Genomic DNA, 24,345 nt, shown 5'->3' on the forward strand with positions numbered 1-24,345 from the left:
GTGTTCTCAGGGGAGAAAAAAATCAACTGAGGTTTCTTTTAATTACAACCCCTTCCCCCACACCTCCTATAGAGTAAGGGTGACCTCCACCCAAAGCAACACACATAGAGCCTGTGTTTTTTTAAACTTTTCAGACACATTGTGGAGTTCTTCTCTCAGGGTTGGGGTGAGATAATCCTGGGCAGTCCTTTGATAATAAATTTGTTTCTTAACCAATGGGTTAGCGCCTAGAACATAGGATACGCACCCTTTATGAATTTAAAGAAATACAATAATAATTTTAAAATAACCTAATAGCATTATATCAAGATTTTTCTCTTGAAATCCAGACTAATTTTTTGTTCCTCCATTTTATTCCATTGCATCCTCCTATATGTTGACATACTCTTGAAACCTTTATAGACTATTGTCAGACCTTCCTTCTGTTTCCCCTCCTTAGTTTTTTTGCACAGATGAGTCCATCCAACCCTTTAATAATCTTTTCTGGATTTTCTCCAAATTGATGCCGTCTTTTTGGAGTTGGGGTTCCCACAACTGCACAAAGTGTTCAAAGGGCAATTTTAAAAGTCTGGTACTTTTTTTTTTTTTAAACTATTGGAGTCAATTGTAAATTCATAGCTACTTTATCTCTTGTCTCCCTTAAATCTTTCTGGATACTGTTAATAATACTACTACTTTGCACTTGTACAGGCGAGTCTCATCTTACACTCATTTAACATGCGCAAATTCAGCTTTGCATAGTCGGCAAAAACAAAAACAAAAAAAGAGAGAAAAATAACAATTTAAATACTATACCTGTAGTGTGGGCAATTCTGCCTGCCATTACACTCAATGTAATTTTGACTATACGCGATTTTCGCTTTGCACATTGACAGCAGAACGTAAGCCCAGCGTAAGATGAGACTCGCCTGTATAACAACTTGTATCAAAGGGACTTCCAAGCTTCTTCCTCTTCTTGTGTATGCATGAGAATATTTTCCCTCAAATATATGAACTTGTTTTTTTCTAGGCTTAGTATGATTTTGTTAAATCTCATCCACTTCACTGATCAATCTAGGCTCATTTATTTTTTTTTCTCTATATCTTTATGGGTGTTTACAACTCCCCTTGATTTGTATTATCTGCAGATTTAATTAATGTAGTTCTTTTACTATTACTCTGAGATCACTGATGGAATATTAAACAAAATTGGACCCAACATTGACCCCAGTAGACTTTTCAACTAAACTAGATGCCAAATTATTTATAATTATTTTTCACGTATGCTTTATCATCAGTTTTTGATTCATTTAGTAGTACTTTAATCGGAACCAATTACATTAAATTTCCAATTAAACTTAATGTACTTTACCATTTGGATAGTGTTATTTAATAAATATAATAAATTTTGCATGATCAAAAATAACTTAAATAATTGCAGTGGCTTTTAAAATCATTGTAGGAAAAATGTGAAAATTAAACCATTTAAAGATGCCAAGTATGGTGGAATGGAATTAAACACATGCATTCCATTAACTAGAGGAGATATGCTCAAAACAAAAACGAGGACTACAATACACTGAAACTTGGAGGCATTAAAAACGTATACCCCAATTTTGTTGCTTCAGCCGGTCTTTATTAATAGCTAATCAGTTGACTATATTAACGTAGCTAATGCTTCATAAATAGGTACAGGAGTATGCATAGTATGTGAGTATCTTTAATGCTAGTAGGCAGGCAGTACATTTATTTAAAGATAGATTTTGATTTTTTTTGCCACTAACTGAAGATTTTGCTATTAGTCAGAAAACTGAATGACATGAATTGGGGATGCTTATTTTTCATGAATAAGGATCTGAAGTTCATTTAATTGGCATAATACACAGGTGGAGCATTGTCTTAGTAGATGTAACAGCCTTCTGCAAAATTTTCCAGACAGATTTCAGAGTCGTGGAGTAATAAACCAAATCATTATCCGGGAAACTGCAAACATCTCACTTAAACTCCCATCTTTTCGTCAGTAGTCTCCTGCTGTGAAGTGTTACCTTTGAAGAGGATGACTGGTGATAATGGAATTTTGTGAGTGTTCTTGAACTTCTTTTTTTTAATGGAAGCAGTGTTGACAAATCTCTTTAATTTGTGGTGGAGGCAGAAATCTAGCTAGTGAGTGGTCTAAAACATAGAGATAATCTAACTGATGTGAGTGTATGTGTATAGATATATCTATCTATCTACACACAGTATTTTCCATTACATATTTTTCTTTCCTGTGCTTTTCTTCTTTCCCTCCTCCACAGTCTCTTCTTACCAGAACGCAAACTCATTAACCATATTTCTTTATCTTTTGGGTATTTCTTCTGTATGTTTTAAGAAAGAATTTGCTTTTTCACCCTATGATGTAGAACTGCATAATTAGCTAGATGTCTCATCATCACTCACAATGTTAACAGTGTGATTGGTGCTGCTGTACAAGACATAGTTCCTTATCCTCAATGAGCTGCAATCAAATAATTGGTTTGCTTCCTTGGAAGTATTAGGTGTAGACAGCTTCAAAGTCAGGATACTAGGTTAGAGAACTAGTGATTTGCTCTAATATGGCAAGCTGTACGTAAAAGATCACATTCCGACATATTGTATGTCACATTGCATATGTGAAAAAACAGCATGAGTTTTACACATGCACACAAATTTAGCCTCCCTGCAGTCTTTGAGATAGGAAAGTTGCAGTATCCATATTTTATACATATGGAAACCGATTCAGCAAAGCACTTAAACATGCGTTTAACTATAAGCACATGTTTAAGTCCCACTGCTGTTGTCTGAAATCAGTGCTATGCTAAATAAAGTTGGACTTCAGCATGCACTTAAGTGCTTGGCTGAATTGGGGCCAGAACTGTTAAATGATTTGTCCAAGGTCTCAAAAGAAACTCTCTGGCAGAGAGAAATTTACATAGATTTTGTACGATCTAGACCAGGGCCTTAACCAAATGGCCAACTTCCCTCTCCTATGTTATATTTAAAAATAAACTACAGATCATTATCAAATGGAGAAACAGGATTATCAAAATATTAGCAAAATCTGCTTTTCCCTTCTTTACTCACAATCAACATATGGGCCAACTTCTCACCCACTGCTACACACACTTCCCACTGCTACCATCACTCACCTAAGTAGGTATATTTGTAGGTCAGAGATTTTTCTCCATCTACGGGCCCTGCTGAATGGATTTTGTTTGAAACAGTTTTGAACCCTGAACACACATCTTACTACATATTATAAAGAATAACATACCCACACGCGTGTATTACAGTATAATACGATCTCTTGTCTTCTGCTGGCTGTAAAACCATCGTGTCTTTCAAGTCTCATGATTCATAGAGACATCAGAAAACTTTGATAATATGGTAGCCTGGGTTTCACTTTCCCAAATACTGTATATAAATTATTACAAAACTCTCTATTATGAACAAAGCTCATGAAAAATACTCTAGTCAAAATGCATTTCAAAATGATGTATGTACATCTGTAGGATTAGAACAGATTCTAATTGTGCACCAGTTAAACTTCGCTCTGTAGCACTTTAATACTCATTCTGAAAGTACTTTCTGAGTTAATATCTTAGCATACAGTTTAAAAAGTTATTAAAGAGATTTAAGCTTTTGTTTGAAGCAAGAAGTTATGTTTTTGTGTTCCATTAGCTGACAGGTATTAATAAAATAGTATAGTTTATTAGGCAATAATGTTGAAAATAGAGGACATTTACAGATAGCTTTAGTCTGCCATTATATGTTTGTGGTTGGCTTGAAGCCTGAGGCCAAGGACTTGCAGGTGGGGCCTGAGTCTGAGTGGTGCTATGAAGGTGCATACTCGTAGGCCACATTCTTGGTATCTTAAGAACCCCTACATTTCCCTGTGGTCTTGAGGGGCTAACTGGGTCTTGTTCTTCATTGCAGTTCCGAGTCCCACAAATGGTTTGGGACTTGCTCAGATCACAAAATCATTTTTGGAATGCACAAAATATCATCACGCTATGACATGGCATCACATGAAAACTTTACATTTTAATTCAGTCTTCTTGCATCAGAGCATGATGATTTATTGATGCGGTGCAATGCAATGACATTGTCAGATAACATTTTCGTGGTGTGTCAGAAGATGCGATATTAATGTGCCATCAAGATATGGAAGTATATGTGCCTTAACAGGACAAACTATCAAAAGTGGCATTCTTTGAGAAGGGCTTCATTCTGGAAGTGGGCTCTCTTTTGATGCTACCATGTCCCATCTGATGAGTACGTGTCTTAGTGTTGACCACAATACCAGGCAACAACTGGCTAACATTGCAACTAAATTAATTTTGAAAAATTTAAAGGGATATTTTCTGGAAAAGAAAAACTTAGTGTTTTAAAAATATGTTAGATGTGTTTCAAATTCTGTCACAGATAAAAAATAGCTTAAAAATTTCTGCATGGATTGGTGAGACACACACTCTATCTTTACATATAGATGGCATATTTTATTAATAAATTAAGCAGAATGCCTATTGCAGAAATCATATTTATCAATATAATAGTATAATAAAGCACAGAAGAAATCTTTTTTTTGTTTTCTTCTCTGGTTGTTAGCAGTTCCCTGATTATTCATGTGTCCACAGAAAATCAATGTGCAAGTTCTAAACTTGGTGCATGTAATGAGCAGTGCTCCCTAAAGATGTGAAAAAATGAGATGACTGGTTCAAGGCAGATACAGTTTAAACCAGAGGGAGTGCTTTTACAGTCACACAACAATACAGCTGAAACATCATTTAGAAGATTTAATATATAATAATAATATGTTAGGGCCAATTATTAGCTGAATCAATCAGAAGATGCTAAAGATCCTGAAGCTGTAGTAATTTAGGTCACAAAACTTCTATTAAATCCTTTCAGAGCAGAAGAATTGCTCCATGATTATACCATTAAATACACTATCGTTAAAAGGGGAGAAAATAAATTACTTAAATCCCACACAGTACAAGAAAAGGGAAGGGAAAGGCCAGACTTGCTATGGACATATTGCAGTAGGAGTAAGCGCTATATTTACATTAATGGCTGTTTATTGCTTTATTTTAAACCTAATGATGACTTAGGTGAAAAAAGCCATTTGTTCTATCAAAGTTTAACCAAAACAATTTACTTCATAATCTGAGCTTTTCAGATTTCTGTGTCTAATAGGGGATGGAGTCATAGATGTTAAGGCCAAAAAGGACAACTAGATCAATTTGAAAGCCCGCCCAATACTGCATCAGTCCTAATACGTTAAGTTTCTTATTCCGGTGATTTCTTTAAAGCCCTGGTGGCTGAGGGGAAAACATGGACATGATGACCTAGAAAGGGGGATAGTTCAAGGTTGGAGAGGTGGATTTTTAAATCAGCAGCATGGCCATGATAGCTGAAGTTGTGAATGAATAAGGGAACCAAGCCTTAAGAAGTCAGATATAAAACAGCATGGGTCCAGTACAGTCAGTGAAACTATACTGATGCGTGACTGTTGAGTATCTGGCTCAGACTATGGCAGGTGGAGAGAAGGCCCAATAGGGCTAAGCCTAAAAGTGGGTGGTGCTAAAGGAGGATCATTTATTTCAGGGGTACTCTCCAAATTGAGAGAAAGTCCAGTCCTTCCATCAATGAAAATATCAATTGAGATTGTTGCATAGAATTATGACACCCTATTGCATACTCCCTTACCATTTACCTACAATGAGTGAGACAAGCATGTTAGTTTTGGCTGTCCTCTGTTGTTTGGGATGGGAAATATTGCCCCCAATTCTTAACGGTTTGGGGCTTGTTTGTCCCACTAGAAGCAACAAAGGCCATGATACCGTTCCCTTAATCAGATTTCCAGATCCCTGATACACAGAAGGTACTATTAGGGGTACCCCTCTCTTTCTAGAGACTGTTTCTGTACATAGAATACATTTCATGATCAAGCTAGGGGTTTTTTTTAAGTGAATGTTCATGATTTGTTTTGTTCACAGCTGTTTGTAACATCAAATTACAGAAATAACTGCTTCTATTACTAATAAAATCTGACTTCCTTTCAAGTTTATTTTGTAAGCCAGTACATTTCCTCCACTGATGGTATTTAAATTAATTTCTCTGCTTACTGCCTTAAGCATGCTGCAGAGGCGGCCTAATTCATTGGCGTGGGTTGGGAGGATGCTAAAGAAATAAGTGGACCATAGAGCATGGAGCCCTTATTTGCTTTTGTTATGGGTACTGAACCAAATGAAAAATAATGGCACTATGATGTCTGCCTGATCATTTTTTAGGCATTGTTGCACAGACCTACCAATTCTTTGGTTTGACTGCTTCATTTATTATGCTGCATATAATAACTTGTATTCTTTTGTGTGTGTTCTGGGGGTGGTTAATACATGTAGCAGCCTGTGTTCATAAGAGCTCATGATTTAAAATGAAGGCAGGGAGACTCAGATAATTCTGCAGCAGAATATTGGTTTGCTAAGTCATGCCCAACAAAGCTGTAATTAGAGAGCACTCTGGAATTTGATGGCTGTAGAAATTGATACAGCTTTTAGATTTCCTAAGGCAGATATCCAAAAGCATGAATTGGGGTGGTTAATGGCAGAGTCCCATGTTCTTCATGCTTTTTATCAAATGTTCCATTTCAGAATGTCTATGACAGATGATCAGAATGTATTTAACATGCCTCATGAAACACTCTGTTGTACATTTTTGTTTGTTCTTTGAGTGATTGCTCATATGTATTCCGCAATAGGTGTGCATGCTTTCCACCTGCACTGGTGCTGGAAGTTTTTCCCCTAGCAGTACCTGAAGGGGAGCACCCCAGCGACCCCTGGAGTGGTGCCTCCATGGCATGGTATAAGGGGTACTGCGCGCTCCCCCTACCCTCAGCTCCTTCTTGCTGCCAGTAAAGGTGCTTTGGAACTTCTCTGCTCCAGCTTTGCTGTAGCTCATCCCCAAAACTGCTTGTTCATTTAGTGTGTGGTATCTGTAGTTAGTTAGTTGTTTAGTTAGTTTAGTTTAGCTAGAGTGCCCAGCCTGGGGCATGCCGCATGTCTCGGGTTTTAAGTCGTAGGGAATCTATGCTACTGAGTGATCCGCATGTGGACTATCTACGCTGTTTGGAGGGAAATCATCTCAGCGATCACTGCAAGATTTCCAAGTTGTTTAAGCCTCGGACCAAGAGAGAAAGGGACATTAGGCTCCGGACTATCCTGATGGAGTCAGTGCCAACCCCAGCTCCAGCGCGCCACTCCGAGTCAGGACAATGCATCACTGTGTTCGTGTGCGGCCGCCCTCCGGCACCATCGACTAGTCGGCAATGCTCCCTATCCACGGAGCATGCTAAGAAGGCTAGGAAGAGGCCTTCTTTGCCATGGCACCGGAGTAAACTTGAGTCAGAGGCTAGACCCACATCGGGGAGTCCTCGATTCCCACTGGCCACTAGGCCTCTGGCTGAAGTCGAGTGGAGTAGTCCGGCCCATTTGGAGCAAGCCTCCCCGGATGTCCGGATGCCCTCCATACCAGAGGCCTTGCAGGCGGCCCGGGATGTTATGTCCATGCCGGAACCAGGACCCCTGCCGATGTCGGCTCCACACTCCAGAGGGAAGCTGCCACTGGGATCTCTGCAGTGGCCCCCAACTTAGCACCGGTGTCGGTCAAAGGAATGTTCCCGATGCCATTTGCCACGAAGCGACCTTAGAGGGCAAAGTCCATGTGGATTGCCCTTGATCCCCACCAGGCTGTCTGGTTGGGTTCTGTGTGAAACTCTCGGCATCACTCTGCCTCGAAGAGCAAACACCGATGGGACCGAGGCAGACGTCGGCAAAGATCCTTGTCTCAGCTGGTCACGGCACAAACATTGAAGTCATTCCCTTTTGGCGTCCTACTCCAACACCCCGCAACGGCACCGCCTCCGCAGCCCTGGGCATCAATCATCAGCGTCGCGGGTCTGCCCACCGGAGCTGTTACCGACGGTACCTGTCCTCCACATCAGGCTTGCAGTCCCATGGTCAGCATTGCTCCTAGCACCGCTGTTCCTCCCAGTCCAGGGACAACAGCAGGTCGTATGTCAGCCTCGCCTCTCTTCATAGTCATCCATTGATGGGTCAGGCCAGCCAGGCTGAACAGCCGGCTCTGCCGGTGACACAGCAGGTGCAGTGGCACTGGTCCCCATGGCCAGCCCAATGGTACCAGTGGGCACCGTGGCCCCCGATGCAGCCCCCAGTGGGGGCTTACTCAGTGGCTGGAGCCTCAGAAGGACCATCAGCCTCCTTCTCCAGACCTCCGAGGAAGGAGTTGGTGGGACGTACATCCTCAGCACTGTGCCCGGAGACCAACCAGGTTGTGGACCCTCCGGTGCCGGTGGACACCCAAAGTACCACGCCAGCCTCCTCACCTGCCCCCCCTGGATGAGGCAATTATGGCCCCTCCTCCCTCTATCCCGCAGGAGGACTTTAGGGCCCACCAAGAAATCTTAAGGGGTGGCATCAAGCCTCCACATCCAAGCAGAGGAGATGGAGGCGCTGTCAGACTCCCTGTTCAATGTGCTGTCCTCCTCGGCACCGGGCAGGGTGGCCTTGCATCTCCATAAAGGCGTGGCAAAAATTTCAAATGCCCTGTGGCAAACCCCGGCCTCATTGGTCCCCATATCTAAAAGAGTGGAACACAAGTATTTTGTACCTGCCAAGGGACATGAATACTTATATACCCACCCTGCTCCTAACTCCCTGGTGGTCAAGTCGGTCAACCACAGGGAACGGCAAGGCAGCCAGCCCCTACCCCGAAAAATAAAGATTCAAGGAGTCTGGACTCTTTTGGAAGGAAAATGTATTCATCCTTGAGCTTCCAGTTATGGGTGACGAACCACTAGGCTCTCTTGGGCTGGTATGAGTTGAATCTGTGGGACTCCCTGCCCAAATTCCAGGACTCCCTCCAGTAGCATGACAGGAAGGAGTTCAAAGTGCTGGTGGAGGAGGGTACTGTGGCTGCCAGGGCAACCCTGCTGGCAGCTTCGGATGCAGCGGACAAGGTGTCCATGAGAAGGGCATCGTGGCTCCTGCTCTCTGGGCTGTCCAGCGAGGCACAGAACTCCTTGCAGGACCTCCTGTCTGACAGCAAAGCTCTGTTTGTGGAACAAACCAATATAAAGCTGCATGGCCTGAAAGACTCCTACACGACTCTCTAGACTCTGAGTCTCTATATTCCGGCTCTGGCTAAACCTAAGTTCAAGCCGCAGCAGACTACCGCTCAGGCCACCCACCCAAAATACGAGATGTTGTGGGACTATAAGAGGCACCTACAGAGGCAGTCTCGGCTTGCTCCCAAGTCTGGGTCCTCCAAGGGCAAGTAAGCAGGGAAAAGGTAGTTTTGATGGGACGCCTGACAGTTCTCATCATGGATCCACCTTCAATAAAGCTTCCCTTCTCCAATCGGTTGTGTGCTTTCCTCCCTGAGTGGTCGCGGCTGACCTCGGACCGATGGTCTCCAACACCATCTCCCGGGAATACACCCTCCAGTTTATTTCCTCCCTGCTAAGCCAACGCCACCCCCATCCCTCTTGGGGGACCCCTTGCACAACACTCTGCTCGAGAAGGATATGGGGTGGCTCCTGCACCTAGGAAGTGGAAGCGGTACCCAGGGAGTTCAAGGGCAAGGGATATTACTCCCACTATTTCCTTATCTCGAAGGCCAAAGGAGGGCTCAGGCCCATCTTGGACCTGTGAGGCCTGAACCAATACATGGTGAAGCTCAAGTTCTGCATGGTCTCCAGTATCCCCTCCCTGTATCCCAGAGACACTGGTATGCTGCCCTCTATTTTCAGGACGTATACTTCCACATTCATATATCAAGGGGCACAGACCCTTCCTCCATTTCACGGTGGGGCAGGAACACTACCAATTTACGGTCCTGTCCACTGCCCCATGGTATTCATGAAATGTGTGTCAGTGGTTGCAGCTTATCTCAGGTGCTGAGGGGTCCAGATCTTCCCCTATCTGGATGACTGGTTGGTCAAGGGCAGCTCACAGTCGCAGGTGCGGGATCATGTGACGGTCCTTCTGTCCACATGCACCACTTCGGGCCTGTTGGTAGACAACACCAAGTCCACGTTAGTCCTGGTTCAACGGATAGAGTTAATGAGGCAGTCCTGGATGCCTCGTCGGCCAGAGCCACCATCCCACTGGGCACGTTCGAGACCCTGAAGGGGCTCATCGACACGGTCACAAAGCTTCCAGTGATAAGAGCCAGAGTATGCCTCCAGCTCTTGGGTCACATGTCGGCATGCATGTATGTGGTCCGTCACGCCAGACTTAGGATGAGGCCACTCCAGCTCTGGTTGGCCTCAGAGTTCTCCCAGGCCAGGGACAGGATGGACAAAGTCTTCATGGTACTTGAACTAGTGATCACCTCTCTATGGTGGTGGTCTTCCCTGAGAAACATGCTTCAAGGGGTCCTGTTTAGGGGCAAGGCCCCGTTGCTGGAGCTGGTGTCCGACGTGTTGGACCTGGGGCGGGGGGCCCATGTGGGGAACGTTCAGACCCGAGGTCTGTGGTCGGCTTAGGATCTGACCCTCCACATAAATGTCAAGGAGCTCAGGGTAGTATGGCTTGTGTGCATGGTCTTCCACTTGCACCTGAAGGGCTGGGTGGTCAGGGTCCTCGTGGACTACACGGCCTTGATGTTCTACATCAACAGGCAAGACGGGGCCCAATCCTCTGCTGCGAAGCCCTGAGGCTGTGGGGGTTTTGTATAGCCCGCAACATCTGCCTATAGGCCTTCCATCTGCCAGATGCCTGGAATGCCTGGGTGGATCGCTTGAGCAGGGACTTCTCCATTCAGCATTAGTTGTCTCTCCTGGAAAAGACAAAGATGGACAAGATCCGGGTCCTTCTGATTGCCCCAGCATGGTCCACGAAGCATTGGTATGCGACCCTCATGGGCCTGGTGGTCGCCCCTTTGCCGTCCTGCCCGGACCTGCTCTCCCAGGGTCGGGACCTCCTCCTCCACCCCAACCTAGTGGCACTCCACCTAATGGCATGGCTGCTCAATGGTTAGGTCAGGAGGAAAGGACGTGCTCGGAAGTGGTTCAGCGCGTCCTCCTAGAAAGCAGGCAGCCCTCCACATGCCGAGCCTATTTGGCAAAGTGGTCTTGGTTTTCCAGATGGGCGGACAAGTGGGGCATTTCCCCAGTGGCTGCCCTGATCCAGTTTATTTTGGACTACCTCCTTCACCTTAGAGCCCAGGGCCTGACACTCTCCATATCAGCCTTCCATCTGCCAGTGTTCTCCATGCTATGACTGGCCAATTCCGTAAGTGGATAGATCACCTTACCCCATATGTTAGGCTCCCTGTCCTACAGTGGGACCTAAACCTGGTGTTTGCCCATCTCAAGGGGTCCCCGTTTGAGCCGCTAGCCATGTGCTTCTGGTCACGCCTCTCGTGAAAGGTGGCCTTCCTGGTTGTGATCACGTCAGTTAGGTGGATCTTAGAGCTCAGGGCCCTGACCTCCAGGCCCCCATACATGGTGTTTCATAAAGATAAGTTACCGTTCTGCCCACACCCTATCACATGGGTCATGACATTTTTCTGCCGGTCCTCTGCCCTAAGCCCCATACATCCAGTGAGGAGCTCCGCCTCCACATGCTGGATGTGAGACGGGCTCTGGCTTTCTACCTGGCATAGAATAGACTAAGCCATTCAGAAAGTACTTGCAGCTGTTTATCGCCTTGGCCGAGCGCATGAAAGGTCTGCCAATCTCCACTCAGCGGCTCTCTAACCAGATCACCTTGTGCATCCGTATCTGTTATGACCTGGTGGAAATCCCTCTGCCACCAATTGTGAGGGCACACTCGACTTGGACACAGGCCTTGTCAGCTACCTTTTTGGCCCCCGTCCCCATTCAGAACATTTGTAGGGCTGCCACGTGGTCTTCAATTCACACGTTCACCTCGCACTATTCGATCGTCTCCCAGATCAGGGATGACGCTGGGTTTGGCAGGGCTGTGCTCCATCCTGAGAATTTGTGAACTCCTACCAACCTCCCACAGATATTGCTTGGAATCACCAATTGTGGAATACACATGAGCAATCACTCGAAAAAGAAAAGACAGTTACCTTTTCCGTAACTGGTGTTCTTCGAGATGTGTTGCTCATGTCTATTCCACATTCCGCCCTCCTTCCCCTCTGTCAGAGTTGTCTGGCAAGAAGGAACTGAGGGTGTGGGGAGTGCACAGTGCCCCTTATACCGCACCATGGAGGCGCCACTTCAGAGTTGGCTGGAGCGCTCCCCTACGGGTACTGCTAGGGGGAAAACTTCCAGTGCATGTGGTGAGTACTCACACCTATTGTGGAATAGACAAGAGCAACACATCTCGAAGAACACCAGTTACGGAAAAGGTAACTGTCTTTTCATACTTGTGGGTCTTTCTCAGCTTTTCTACTGTTAGTGCACCTGTTCCAACACAATTAAGTAGTGCAGGCAGTTGGCCCTAAGTATGTGTGTATTCCCAACACCATTGCTGGAATTTACACATTTTTGTCAAGAGAATGTACCTCACTGAAAAATAGATAGTTAAGGCAGAAAAGTAGGCAAAGTCTACATGAGTCTGTAAATTCCCATTTGAAAGTAAATAGAGACATATATTTAATGTAAATCATGACATATTATTCTTATTCTCCAGAAGGTATGTTAGTTTATGATGTCAGTGGAACACAAACTATATCTTAGTCTCAAGAAGTAGATTACCATTGCTACACTGTGTGCTAAACACTCTCTTTTGAAGAAGGCAAAGCATTTTGCCATGAACTTTGCAAGCTCAGATCCTGCATTTAGACCATTGTGATGGTGCCTCTCTGCAAACTGCAAGGCTTTCTGAGGACATAAGAGTCTGTCTATTCAGACCTGACTGCAGAATGAAGGCCTCGGTTTTTATACATGACTGATGTGACCTTACTTGAAGTAGTTGTTAATAGGTTCCTTGATTAAATGATGATACTGGTCTGACAAACTAGGTTCCATAGACCTCTTCTACATTGAATTTACACTCACTGCAGGTGAGAAGGAGGAGATGCCTCAGTAGGCTTACAACCCTAAGGCTCTGATTCAGCAAATGCTTGAGTGCTTTACTGAATCATGGATTAAATAGACAAAGGCAGTTTGAGGCTGGAATTGAACATTGGAAAGGAATTGAAAAGGTCAGCTTGGATTTTGTAGTTTCACCTTTCAGAAGAAAATCCTGGCTTATCAGCACTTTTGATGTGGCTGTCTCAGGAGTTAATAGAATCGTAGAACATCAGGGTTGGAAGGGACCTCAGGAGGTCATCTAGTCCAACCCCCTGCTCAGAGTAGGACAATGCCGCAACTAAACATCCCAGCCCGGGCTTTGTCAACCTGACCTGAAACTCTAAGGAAGGAGATTCCACCACCGCCCGAGGTAACCATTCCAGTGCTCACCACTCTCTGAGTGAAAAAGTTTTTGCCTAATATCCAACCCTAACCTCCCACTCAACTTGAGACCCTTACTCCTTGTTCTTCATCAGGTACCACTGCAACAAGTCTAGATCCATCCTCTTTGAACTCCTTTAGGTAGTTGCAAAGCACATCAAAAATCCCCCCTCATTTTCTCTCTTCTGCAGATTAACACTCTCAGTTCCCCAGCCTCTCCCAGCCCCCTATCATTTTGTTGCCCTCGTGACTGTCCAATTTTTCCACATCCTTCTTGAGTGTGGCCAAACTGGAACAAGTTACTCAGTGAGGCCTCACCAAGTCGAAAGACGGGAATGATCACATCCCTTATCTACTGGCCAAGCACCTACTTATAGAGCCCAAAATGCCATTAGCTTCGTGGCAACAAGACATACTGTTGACTCATATCCAGCTTCTCTCCACTGTAACCCCTAGTCCTTCTGCCAGAACTACTTCCTATCCAATTCAGTCCCTAGTCTGTAACAGGAATGCGGAGTCTTCCCGTCCTAAGTGCAGGACCTAACTGTCCTGTGAACCTCACTCAGTTTCTTTAGGCCCAGTCCTCTAATTTGTCTAAGTCCCTCTATCCTATCCGTACCATATTACCACTCTCGAGTTTGTGTCAATCTGCAAACTGCTGAGAGTACAGTCCATCCCATTCTCCAGATCATTAATGAAGTATTGAACAAAGGCGCCCCAAGACCACCTGGCACTCTACTGGAAACTGGCTGCAACTAGACATGGAGCCATTGATCACTACCATTGAGCCTGAAATCTACTTGCTTTCTACCACCTTATAGTCCAATCAAATCCAGCCAATATGTCTTGTAACTGCTGGCAAGAATACTGGGAGACGGTACAAAAGCTTTGCTAAATCAAGGAAATAACCACATCCTGCTTTCCTCTCATCACAGACCCATTATCTCTCATAGAAGCAATAAAGTAGTCAGGCATGACTGTCTTGTGAATCCATGCTGACTCTCCTGATTACTTTCTCACTCATATCTCACCCCCTTTGACCTTTAGGGTACAGATGTGAGACCGCAGAACACTTCTGAGCTTAAATGGCAGCTAGATCTGTCTCACTGCCACCATACAGATTCTGATTATCTGGAAAACTCTCTTCCCCCTAAAAAACTTCTTCTCCCTGGGAGCCTTGACAGACTCCTCCACAATTCCCCCTGTTACGTGATCTGATCCAATTTCCGTGGATCTCCAAAAACAAGGAAAGAATTACTCCTTCTCCCCCCTTTCCCTCCTCACAGTCCCTGCTGATCCAGTCCAAATTCCCTGATCTAAGAAAACAGGGAAAAAATCAATCAGATCTAAAAAGAAGGCTTTAATTAAAGAAAAGAAAGGTAAAGAAAAAAAACCCTCTGGAACGCATACAGTCTGATCTCACAGACAAAGATTAAAACAGATGTTTCCCTGGCAAAAACCTTAATGGCACACCAAAATACCATTGATTAATTCCCTATTGCCCACAAAGACAAGTTACAAAAGAAAATAAACATAAACCTATTTATCCCTTTCTAAAACTTACTACTCTGATAAGAGGCTGGTTCCTTGATCTTTTTCACTCCGGCTGAAACTGAAACCGACTCTAAACAAAGGAAACTTCCCTCCTTCCTTTTGAAACATCTTGTTCCCCCATTGGTTCCTCTGGTCAGGTGTCAGCTAGGCTAGGTGAACTTCTGAACACTTTACTGGTAAAAGAGACATTAACCCTTAACTATCTGTTTATGACAATAGGCCTTGCTGAAGAAGTGAGTTTTAAGGGGAGAAGAGAAGCATAATGGAGCAGAACAGAGAGAGGGTTTCCCAGAATGGAGGGCAGAGTGCAAGGAGGCACAGTTGAGTTTCATAATACTAAAGTAGGCAAGTAGTAGTATAAGTATTATAGCAGTAGCATTATATTTTCCAGATGGGTAAACAGAGGCAGAGATAAGGTAAATGAACTGTCCAAAGTCACTGGAATGGAATCCAGGAATCCTAATTTCCAGTCCCCTGTTATAACCTCTAGAAAGCACTTTCTGTTCAGGTATGGGATATATCCCATCACTTAGTAAAAACATTTAGGAAACATTTGATCAGACATTTAAAGTTCTAGACATTTCATTTAAATGCACAGCAAAACTTAAAAATATTCATCAGTAACATGCTATACAGTCTTTGACAACTACCAGGGAAATGGCAGTTTTCTGAGATCAGTGCTTAGAGAAGCATAATTCCATCAGTCCATATTGAGAGTTTTGTAAATGCTGGGTTTGCGGGGGGCAGCGATGGACATTTAGCAGCATCTGTCACAAAGGTTGCCTGTTACTTAGAAATACTGTATTCGGCAAGTGAATATTGAAAGTCAAACTTCCTATGGAGGAACCTCTCCAGTTCATGCTATAGTTTGTTAGGTGATGCGAGGTGCTAGGAAGTCTGAGGAGATTTGACAGTTCGAGTGTTTTTTGGCTGCTTCCAGGTGGTAATATTCTTTGATAACTTCATTTCTACCTTCCACTCCCCAAGAGGCAGTTGATTTTTTTTTGTGAACTGAAGGTTGTCATGAAGTCACATATATAGTCAAAGTCTTTCATGGTGGCTAAGTTTGTTCTACTTGATGTTTGATATCTTTCCCTTTAAAATAGTGGTTGTATTGCATCATAGACACTAAAGATTATGGTGTGTGTCAGCAGGGCCAGAGGAATCATTAAAAATGTATAAACCTGCAGTGTGCAACATTCGCGCCTCCCCACCCCTCCAGAATCTACTGCGGGGAAGAGGATGATCTTGTCTGTGCCACTCAATCTTTATAACTGTAGGTGTGGTGACAAGTGATGTATGAGTGTGTTCATGAACCAGGCATATTTTTAAAATAAAATTCTGTCTTGTGTATTCTTCCTAAACTCCTTCTCTGCTTTGGTTTAAAGTTAGCTCACCTCATGACCAGGCACCACTTTCTAGCTGCACTTTTCCATAGTAGGCATCAGCCCACTTAGACACAGCACTGATCTGTACCTCCTTTAGAGAAATACTATTAAATTAATATCCAAATAAAATAGTCAGAGCAGCCTGCTGAAGAAAGACTGATTTATTTACATAAAGTTTCATAAAATTTCTGATCTCTGAATGTGACTGTAGAAAAACTAAATTTTAATCATTCCTCTTCTAACTAAATGTACTTTGTTTTTTTTAAATAGCTGTTTGTTGGGGTTTTGTTTTTATATAAATATTTGTGAATTGCTTTTCAATTACTGCATAATGGCTTTATGCACAGACTTCATACTAACATGGGCATTCTGTGCTTAAATCCCTGATTCATTAAGATTCAGAGTGTGAATAGTTAAAAATTACCTCTGGAATGTCTTGCTACATACAAGACCATAAAAACTACTATAGATTTCTTTTAATTGATTTCATGCAGGAATTTTTGTAAACATGTGAGAAAATTATGAACCATACTATTAAGCAAATCAAAAAAAAAAAAGAGGGAAAAAAAAAGACTTTAAAGCTAGAAGGTACCATCAGAATCATCTAGTTTGATCTCTTGTGTATCACAGGCCACAGAATCTCACCCACCTACTCCTGTAATAGGCCCATAATCTCTGCCTGATTTACTGTAGACAGCAAAACATGATTTAAAGAATGCAAGTTACAGAGACTCCATCATTTACCCTATTTCAAACCAGAAAGGGCCCCGTGATGCAGAGGAAAGCAAAAAGCCCCCAGGAGCTCTGCTAAGCTGATTTAGGGGAAAATTTCTTCCTGACACCAAATCAGTTAGACCCTAAGCACGTGAGCAACACCCCAGCCAAACACCTGGTAAAGAATTCTTTGTAGTAACTCAGAAACCACCCCCCCATCTAGTGTCCCACCTCCGGCGGTTGGGGATATTTACTAATTGCAGCTGTTGATGGACCATATGCCATCGTTTGCAATCTCATCATACCATTCCCTCCATAAACTTATCAAGCTCAGTCTTGAAACAAGTTTGGTTTTGGAAGACTGTTCCAGAACTTCACTCCTCTAATGGTTAGAAATCTTCATCTAATTTCAAGCCTAAACTTGTGGATGACCAGTTTATATCCAAATGTATTGAAAAAATGTTGTTCCAAAGGTTTGCCTCTGATTGTATTTTTTTGTAAATGGGCACTTAAATTTTGCATTTCTGAGAATGATTCAGTTGGTGTTCAAAGAATAAGGTAGGACCAGAGTAAGTTTTTGTATATTTATAACTCCTACACATGACCTTACTCTGCGTTTGACTGTAATGTGCTTTAGGATGACTCCAAATGGGAATTGTGCTGTTCAGAGTCATCAGATCAGTCATGAGCTGTGTTAACTCTATTCATACTGTAATATACTTCCAGTATTTTCCCATTAGCAGTATTTTTTACTGTTTATTGTTTATACTGTAGTGGTGCCCAGAGGCCCAAAACAAGATTGTGTTAGGCTCTGTTCAAGCACATTGAAAAGGAAATTCTACTGGATGTTCTGATTACATACACAATGTTATAGAGATTTGTCCTATGCAACACTGCTGTTTGCAGGAGCAGTTTCACCTTTTTTCTACAATCACTTTTTTTTATTATTCTACTTGAACAAAAAAACAAGGTATTTGGAGCAGAAGCCAGCCTCTATTATTGGGAAAATAAAACTTGCCCTGGGGGACAATTTATTTCATAAATGCCTACTACAGAGTTTATTTTTCTACAGCACTGGTCTTGACGACTGGTTGGGACAGGATACTGGACTGGATTGTTCTGATCCAATGTGGCAATTCCCATATGGATCAGGAATATTCAGACAAATGCTGTGAAAAGTTGTCACCTCTTGTTTGCTGAAGCTCTGTTGGTTCTGAGTTGGAATGTTTGTTAGAAATCTTTATAGAAGAAAATCAAATAATCTCAAGTACAAAATGGAAATTGGTCCAGTATTTGTGCAGTCCAGAGTAATACGAAAGCTAACTTCCCTTTTTGTAGTGAGGAACTTTCTGTGAGTCATAAAAGGAAAGTGAAGAAAGAGCTTTCTCTCTCCCTATTTGACTGCCAGGAACATGGATGCTATTAAGGCGATTCCCTAGAGAAGAAGTGGACAAGACTCTCCAAACTTGGCCAGCACTTCAAACTCAGATGGCATCTTCTTAACATAATTTCTGAAAAATCTAAGCATGGTTGTGACTGGCTGACACGATTCTTTAGCAATGTGCGTGCCCTTGGCCAACCCCCACATGAATGGCAATTGGCAAAGATCACTACCATCCTGAAACCGGGAAATGTAGCCCATCTTGGAAGGGATGCCATTCCAGAGACTTAAACCCATTTTTATGGACTTCATCCCTTAAGAGCAATCTGGGTTTAGATCAGGACTAAGCACTTGTAATCAGGTAATTGTCCTGATGACCTACATCAAAGCTTGCTATCAGCATAGGCTCAAAATATTAGTAGCCTTTGTGGACCTGTCTTCAGAATATGGCATAGGTTGGCCGGACAGCCTGCTTCTGAAGTGTGAAAAATATGTTGCAGAACAACACTCATGACAGTTGTGCTCACCAGTCGCAAATTGCACGTATCTAAGGGAACAGACCAGCAGATCTCATCTACTGAACAACAGAATACCACAGTGACTTGCTATTGACCCAGTCATGAAAATTTGGATATGTGGATGATCTCATACAAACCATCCAAATGATCACCTTCAGCAAAGCTCAATGCTTCCTCACAAAAGTTCTGAAAAACTGGAGGAACACTGTTATTTATGACAACTTGGATCAAACCCTTAAAAACCAGCTGTCTCCATATTCCACATGAGTAATAATATGCAAAGACGCAACTAAATCTTACTTTCTGAGACTCCAAATTAAGACATGAGCATTTCCCAAAATCTATTGGGGTGGTTTTGGATCATAATCTCACATATTGCCCATATCTGATGAATGCTGCTGCCAAGATAAAGGCTAGGAACAACATAATCCACAAACTAGCCAGGACTAGTTGGGGAGCAGACACTTGCACTGTGTGGACAGCTGTCTTCTCCCTCATCTTCTCAGCAGCTCAATATCGTGAGCCAGCACAGGCAGACAGCATACGTACAAAGCTTGTGGCGTGCAACTGAATACTGCTATGAGAATTGTCACAGGTATTCTGAAGTCAACACCAATGGTGAGGTTCCTATACTCATTCATATTTCACAGCTATCCTTCTGTAGCAGCCATATGTAAGTGGGGGAATGGTCCCGCTATTGTGGGGAACTTCCGTGGCTTCTGCACTACACTGGTGAAATAGGCTAGCGAAAGGATCTGAGTCCTGGCTCCCACTTCCTTTACCCAGAGTCCTCCCTGGCCTCGAGGACTCCCCTTCCACTCTCCTGTTTGGCAGAGTCCTCATAACTTCGACAAGGCTGGGTCCAGGATTCCTGGGGGGCTCGATCCCCAACCCTGCTGTGGTCACTTAGGACAGAGGCTAGGGTGTCCCCACTCCGGGGTACTCTCTCTGCACTGGACACCTCCCTGACCTACTGATCATTTCATACAATTTAAAGCAAATACAAGTTTAATTAACAATTAATTTAGAAAAAGGAAAAATGGGAACGGCTAAAGGAAAACACATTACCCTTCTCTGTGGCAGGGAACATTTACAAACACTGTCCCTGGGACATCAAGGCACTTCACAGTCTGTTCCTTGTAGGTCCTAGGTGTCCTCCTCAGGCCCTGGCTGTGCAGCAGAGATGCTATGGGTTGGACACTTGCAATGGTGGTGGGCACACACCTCTGGGCTTTGCCCCATTGGGTTAAGATCCTCCTCCCAGTCTGGCCTGCAAGGACCCTTAGATGGGGGTATCTTTCTGCACTGGGAACTACGCCTAAGGTCCCCCCTTGGCTTGCCCCAGCTGCTCACCACACCTGGCTCTGTGGTTGCAGCTCTGCTCCCAGCACAGGATCTGCTCTCTCTCTGGGCTGTGTCTGGCTCTTTGGCTGTTTTTCTGGCCCCTCTGGATCTGGCACAGCTCTGCTCCCCAGCTCAGCTTGGGCCCCTGCTTTCTCCTTAGCTCACCCCCACTCTGTCTGACCCAGGCAATTCCAGCTCACACAGAGGCTTGGACCCCTCTGGCCTCCTGACTCCCTGATTAGCCTGCCTGCCCTGTCAATCAGTCTCAGAGGCTGAGGCTGACCTGAAGCATTGGCCTCTCCCCAGTCTTTTAGTACTGGGAACTAGCCAACCAAAACACTCCCACTGAATGTTAGTAAAGGGGCAATAGTCCCCTTACACATAGTAAGAGAGTAAGACCTCACACTGGTGAATTTAGACTCACCTATCTGCAAAGATCTCCACAATTTTCACTAGATGCTAACTTAAGTTCAGGAACCTCTTCTGCTTAGCAGCAAAAACTCTCAAAACCTTGGGCGTGTCAACAAACGACAAGTGACAGAGGCTGTGGGAAAATAGTGGGGTCAAGAATCAAGACCTGATCACGGATCCTACATACTAATCATCTGGCTTCACCATGCCACATAATATATGGGTTACAGTGCCTCACACATGCATTGCAGTTACTTCTACGCAAATAGAAAATAAATGATGGGGTGATGTGTAAATGTGGAGAAGACAACCAAACCATGGAACATCTAAAAATTGATGTCCTATCAGATCCTCTTTCAGAGGGACAGTCTTGATTCATTCCATGTCACTGGAAGCCATAAAGTGGAAGATAAACCTGGATGTTGTTCTCTAATGTTGCTTTTCAAGTTGCTATATGAAAGAAGATGACTAGAAAATACTATACAAATTAAATAAAGTAACATTTGAAAGGGAAAGGTTAACATTTAGTTAACATTCCTTAGCTAGTGAACGTGGAAAGCAGTTGGGAGATGCAAGAGACAAAAGAGGGAAAAATTGCTCTGGTTAATACAAGAATGTGTAGTGTAGGGGAAAAATTGCAAAACAAACCCTTGAATACCACAGCCAGTTGTAAATGGGAATAAAATGTGTTATTTTGTTAGATAAATGTAATTAATTACATTAATATTACAGCAAGAGAGAATACCAAAGGAAAAGATGACAAGCATCAGTGACAGACAAAATGAGAATAAAGATCACCTTAAGTACTGATTGGTCTTTGATTAAAACAGACTTGAGTCAGAGAGGTTTTGAGACAATAAGATCTTTGAGGTCTGATTCTTCTCTTCCATGCACCCTGTGTAGTTATTTACTGCTATGCAAAGACAATGTGAAATTAGTGGGTAATTCTGATTTGGTGGAATTTTACCCCTGTTCTGCAGTCATTTTTAGAGGTGTAAACGATGACCCAAGGTGCAAGATGGTGGGCATTAAATTCCAGAGTAAAGGGTTCATTGATGTAACACTCTGTTTAAACTTAAACTTTGTTAAAGGGTCTAATGCTGAATAAAAGGAATTTAAATTAATTTGATTTAATGGGGGTAGTTACAAAAAACTGAGAAGTTCTCATATCTAAGAGATTGTACAAAACTAGGGAAAGGACCCAGAATATCCACAGCTACTCGCTGAAATGGGACCTCAATTATGGGGAGTGGCTGGAGAGGGGCCTTGACCAGATCTTGGGGCTTTCCCATTCTTTGGCACACCTCACAAGACCGGACATACTGCATACTGGGCAACTTGGAACTTCCTTGCCTCCCTCCCAGTGACAGGACGTTCCCCAATCTGTCTTAGGTTCGGTCACCAGCTCATGGCCACGGGTCATATCAGGCTAAGCTTAAGACTTCCCCGGTACTAGCTTGGAAACACCAACCGTTGTGGCGGCTGCATCTTCCGGTGTCACCAGAAAGAATTTCTCTTGTAAAACGTCCTTGGTTATAAACAACTGGATCGGTTAGAAGAGGTGAGAGCATGTGGTTGCTCCGTGCCCACCCCAAGCTTTCTGAAGTGTCCATCTGTTTTGCTCATCTGTCAACTTTCCTTGAAGCTGGGACACCAGTTTCTTCTCAGAGTGGATTGCTTGCGCACTACTGGACAGCACTGTATAAGCTATGGGTGGTTTCCTTGCTGGTAGACCGCTCTCCGGGCTGGTGCACCCTGGGGGTATTTCAGGCTCTGCGTGAGTCTCTTCGGTACTGGTTGTCTGTGCTTCTGCCATTTCAGGCTCGTTGGCCCTCTGGCATGGAGGTAAAGATTGGTGAACTGCTGGTGCTGGTGCTCGGTATTCTGTCTCAGTTCCGGTCCTGGAACTAGTGCTTGGCTGGTTCACTGTTGGATGGGGATCCGGTCCACTACCTCTGTCTGGTCCAGCGAACCACAAGACGTTCCTGTGAGGCTCAGGAACAGGAATGGTCTCGAAGCTGCTGGCTTCGGCTGCGTGTAAACCATTCCCACTCTCTTGCCCACTTCACCTGGTGCCAAGTCTTCCCCCAGTAGCATGGGATTGGAAATTGTTATTGAGAGCAAAATACATCATGACAGCCTTTGTACTGACAGGCCGTTCAGGCTCTAGGCAAATCTACAGCTTGTGACATGAAGGAGAATGGTCAACTTTGGCCTTCTGGTTGATAGTTTGTGGCAGATCCGAAGGATTGTGGATAGCTGACACTTGTCCCAGTGTTCCACAGCGGTAACTCTTTTCTGCCCACTCTCAATTTTCCTTCGCTCCAAGGGTTAGTTGAGAGTGTAGTTGCGCTGGGATCTTTGTGTGATGGTGGTGTAATGATTGCACCCGGTGAGTTCTTGGGCATTGTGCCTTTATAGTCCCAGTTCATTACATTTATAGCATCTTCCAGCCTGACGGGGTCACTGGTTGACGAAGTTACTGAGACTGTAGGTGAAGGATGGGTGTCTTGGGCTTTCCTGGTATGTGTGGGTTTTGGTTGCCTCGCGTTGTAGGGTTTATTGTCGGTTAGGTCGCTCCCTGGGTTCATTCCCTTTTACAGTAGCTTCTGCTTTCGACCCCAAAAAATTCCCTCCCTGACTTTGAAAAATCCAGTTTCCTGATTGGTCCTCTGGTCAGGCGTTTGGTTCCCTTTGTTAACCCTTTACAGGTAAAAGAAACATTAACCCTTAGCTATCTATTTATGACAGGGGTAGTTACAAAAAACTGAGAAGTTCTCATATCTAAGAGATTGTACAAAACTAAAAAGTACTGGAGGGATAATTGCACATGTATCTCAAGATGCCGGTGAATGAATTCAGCAGCGGACATTCCATGACACATTCCAACAGTTTTTGCTACTAAAGTCTGTGTTCTGTCCATTTTTGCTTAATGTCCTAGTGTTTTCAAAGTCCATGAATCATCACTTACTCTACACCAGTGCCCTACACATTTATTTTTACAGTTTAGCAGGAAGTCCTGCAACACTGTTACTGGAGGCATAGAGAGTCAAACATTAATAAGTGTTCATTTTTCCTCGACAGAAGATTGCTTTTCAGTTCCCATAAATTTCATTCATCAAGAGACAGATATCAGCTTTGCATGTAGAGGTTACTTGGTTCACACTCCTCTCGCTCTAGAAAGAGCCCTTCACAAACCATTTATTTTGAGAAAATATAACACTTATAATCTTACTTTATAATCTATCAGTTCCATTACTTTCCTACAAATTATTAAAAATGGAATGCTTTCAATTCAATGAACTTAACGACACCCTCCTTGTGAAACGGTAGGATTTCAAAGCTGTCATGCAGTTGTGTGGCAACCAGTTGCTGTGCAAGTGTAAATAACCAGGCAAAAGAATGACAACCCTTAGCAAGACCTATAAAACAATATATACTTTCCCATCCTCTGAATAGTGTCATTGAACAGGATTCCCCTGAGTAACCCTGAGCCTAAATCTGCAAAATTTGCACAAGTATTAGCAGAAATGGATTTAGGCCAAGTGAAGTGGGAAAATATAGGGAAGACACCACCCATTTATACCC

General features: G+C 43.6%; 1 protein-coding gene across 2 annotated transcripts in view; it reads left to right on the forward strand.

Annotated features, from left to right (window-relative positions):
* Positions 1-24,345, forward strand: part of CCSER1 (coiled-coil serine rich protein 1) — a 1,157,679-nt gene that overhangs the window by 788,378 nt on the left and 344,956 nt on the right. The window lies entirely within an intron of this gene.

This window comes from Chelonoidis abingdonii, chromosome 5 (genome assembly GCF_003597395.2).
Source record: "Chelonoidis abingdonii isolate Lonesome George chromosome 5, CheloAbing_2.0, whole genome shotgun sequence".
Lineage (NCBI taxonomy): Eukaryota > Metazoa > Chordata > Testudines > Testudinidae > Chelonoidis > Chelonoidis abingdonii.